We start from the raw sequence: 4,169 nt of genomic DNA on the forward strand, positions 1-4,169 counted from the left end.
ACCAAAACAAATGAATTCAATATCAGAAATGACGGAAACGGAATCGTCGGGGCAAATTCGGAGAAGCGGAGGTGGCAGCGGGATGGACGCGATGTGAAGAAGAAGGGATGGACACCACTTTGCTCCAAAAGTTGAATTCATTTTTATAAAACGAATAAATCTCAACCGTGTATACACCCTAATACCACATGTCTATTACCAGGGACGGACCTAAGAAGAAGGTTATGTGGGCTTGTGCCCCCACTTTCATTTGGATTTTTTTTAAATAGTAGTACTATACATATGCTACATTATATATAAAATAAATTATTATAGTAGGTAAATTTGATAGTAGCCCACACTTATTTTTTTGTGTAGCTTGTTTAAGTCCGAGACATTCATTTTTTGTACTCCCTCCGTCCCATAATGAGTGAGTCAGTTGACTGTGTCACGCATGTCAATGCATAACTTTGATGATTAATATTTTTAATTGTATAATAGTAAAAATTATAAAAATATGATATTTTGAAAATACTCATCGAGATGAATTCAACATCTTATATGTTAATATTTATTTTTATTTATTAGTAGAAAAATAGGGTCAAAGTAAAATATGTGAATAGTATATATAGTCAAAATGGCTCACTCATTTTGGGACAGAGGGAGTATTTGATAAGGAGAGATTGATTCGTTTAACGTAATTTTATATTTCTGAGTTTTCTCCAATTGAATTATTGGCACCGGATGGTTAGCTTGAAAATTATTTCTTAGATGTATGATCTTACAATGAATTTTCAGAATTAGGGGGTTTGGCGACCTCTATAAAGCTAGTAGAGACCAGAAAACATGTTGTGTATTCGTTGATATATTTACTTTTAGAATTATATTTGATATTATCAGTGGCAACTGCAACAGCTGAATGATCATTCTCTGCAATGGATTTTATCCAGAATCGGATGTGGAATTGCATGAGAGATGACTGGTTATATAATTGTGTAGTTACTTATATTGAGAGAGATATTTTTATTGATGTTGAAAAAGAGAAAATCATTCAATGTTTCGAGAATATGGAAGGTCGTATAGAACAATCATGATGTATTTTTATGCTTGTCCCGACCTTAATTATAAACAAATTTCTACTTTTTAGATTCATTGAATAACTAATGCTTTTTAATTTCCCAATGAATCTAAAAAAGTACTACCAATTTGCTAATAATTAAGGCCGGGGGAAATATATATTTAATGATGCAATTTTATAGCGACCCCACTACACAAAACTTCTGGGTCCGTCCCTGTCTATTACATAAGAAGAGAAATGGAGATTCCCATTTCTAGTGGAAATGGAGAGGATCTGGATCCGCCATATATATATATATATATATATATATATATATATATATATATATATATATATATATATATATATATATATATATATATATATAGGGGTTTTCTAACTTAGACCCTAGTTAGGTCTAAGTTAGCAAGGTGCACCTTTTCAATTGGACCAAAATACCCATTCTTTTAATTTTTGAAAGAATAGAGCAACAGGGGCATTTCTGTAATTTTACATAAAAAAAAAACATAACAACACGCGCCCCACCTTCTTAAACAATTAATAGACGTGGATCCAGTGTCGCGCGCGTACGGAAGGACCATGGTTACAGACCGTTGATTTCCATCAGACAGCCAAGATGTGATCTCAATAAGACTGTCTGATCAATCAGACAGCCCAGATCATCCTGATTTATCAGATCATCCTGTCTGCGCCACACTAGATTATAAGCTGGAGAGAGAAAATTTTGCTTTTGAAAAAGGCAGCCACGTGTCAGCATATGAATGGGTCTGCGTGATTTTTTTCATTTTATACTTTAAACTCGATTATTTCGTCGTAAATTAATTTTTTATTTTTTATACCAAAATTCATAATTTTTTTTTCTCTACAAATAGAGACTTGGTTCGTTTGATTTGGACACCGAAAAAAAAACGCAATTTTTCACTACTTTAAACTCGATTATTTCGTCGTAAATTAATTTTTTATTTTTTATTTTTTATACCAAAATTCATAAATTTTTTTTCCCTACAAATAGAGACTTGGTTCGTTTGATTTGGACACCGAAATCCTTCTGAAACCATTTATATGGTAGAATGGTTTCAGAGAGTTGTAATCTGAAACCATTTTGCTGGTAGAATGGTTTCAGTAAGTTGATTATTAGTTATTTGCTTCTGAAACCATTTAGCTTGTAGAATGGTTGCACATAGTTGTATTCTGAAACCATTTTACTGGTAGAATGGTTTCAGTGAGTAATTTATTAATTGTGTTTGCTTCTGAAACCATTTATCTAGTAGAATGGTTTCAGAGAGTTGTAATCTGAAACCATTTTGCTGGTAGAATGGTTTCAGTAAGTTGATTATTAGTTATTTGCTTCTGAAACCATTTAGCTTGTAGAATGATTGCACATAGTTGTATTCTGAAACCATTTATCTGGTAGAATGGTTTCAGAGAGTTGTAATCTGAAACCATTTTGCTGGTAGAATGGTTTCAGTAAGTTGATTATTAGCTATTTGCTTCTGAAACCATTTAGCTTGTAGAATGGTTGCACATAGTTGTATTCTGAAACCATTTTACTGGTAGAATGGTTTCAGTGAGTAATTTATTAATTGTGTTTGCTTCTGAAACCATTTATCTGGTACAATGGTTTCAGAGAGTTGTAATCTGAAACCATTTTGCTGGTAGAATGGTTTCAGTAAGTTGATTATTAGTTATTTGCTTCTGAAACCATTTAGCTTGTAGAATGGTTTCAGAGATTTGTACTCTGAAACCATTTTCCTGGTAGAATGGTTTCAGTGAGTTGATGTAAGGTAGTGAAAAATTGGGTTTTTTTTTTCTGTGTCCAAATCAAACGAACCAAGTCTCTATTTGTAGAGAAAAAAAAATTATGAATTTTGGTATAAAAAATAAAAAATAAAAAATTAATTTACGACGAAATAATCGAGTTTAAAGTAGTGAAAAATTGTGTTTTTTTTTCGGTGTCCAAATCAAACGAACCAAGTCTCTATTTGTAGAGAAAAAAAAATTATGAATTTTGGTATAAAAAATAAAAAATAAAAAATTAATTTACGACAAAATAATCGAGTTTAAAGTATAAAATGAAAAAAATCACGCAGACCCATTCATATGCTGACACGTGGCTGCCTTTTTCAAAAGCAAAAGTTTCTCTCTCCTCCCATCCTTCCACCCACGCGCGCCTGTCGGCGCGTGTGGTGCACGCGCGTGAATTTTGTCCTATAATCGCGTGACACGTGTCCTGGGGGGGAAAAAGAAGTGGGGGGCGCGTGTAAAATTGCAGAAAATTACAGAAATGCCCCTGTTGCTCTATTCTTCCAAAAAATTAAAAAATGGGTATTTTTGTCCAACTCAAAAGGTGCACCTTGCTAATTTAGACCCAACTGGGTCTAAATTAGCAGCCCCCATATATATATATATATATATATATATATATATGAATAAATCGAAATTACAAACATATTTACAAACATATATATATAGGCAAACTGCAATGAGTAACAAACTAAACAATCTGGTCACAATAAAATGCGCTACACAGACAGGCCAGATGTTGGGCTAGATGCTGTAACATCGAGCCTGTCAACTAGCTTAAGCAACAAGCAACTAGAAAACTAACTACAAAACATGATACTTAACACTTATTAGTGTGCAATTTAATGTAATTGATGTTCTTTGAGTTTAGTTGGTCTTTTAACTGGATATTGAATCTTTAAAAAAAATGTAATTTGTTGTATATTTCATTTATGAATAAATCGAAATTACAAACATATTTACAAGTATCTATTTTGTTCTTGTATATGTCATTTCTAGGATACTTAGTACTGGATGTCATGATCTAAGTCTGAGAGTAAGTGAATATGTACAACGTGATAGATTAACCTAATGACCATAGACGTCTATATATATTCCATCCATGTGTCCCATTTTTTCGGGGAGCAGTTATCTCGCTCTTCTCCTCATATGTCATCCATGCACCCTATTTTTTCAGGCTTATCCCCTTTAGCCATGACTTAGCCCATCCTCATCTCATTCATTATCCAAACGAATGAAGTGGGCTAGTATGTTGGGCCTTCTGATATCAGGGCCGATGAAGCCCAAACTAACTCGGTGGTCTCACCCA

This window comes from Trifolium pratense, linkage group LG2 (genome assembly GCF_020283565.1).
Source record: "Trifolium pratense cultivar HEN17-A07 linkage group LG2, ARS_RC_1.1, whole genome shotgun sequence".
NCBI lineage: Eukaryota > Viridiplantae > Streptophyta > Magnoliopsida > Fabales > Fabaceae > Trifolium > Trifolium pratense.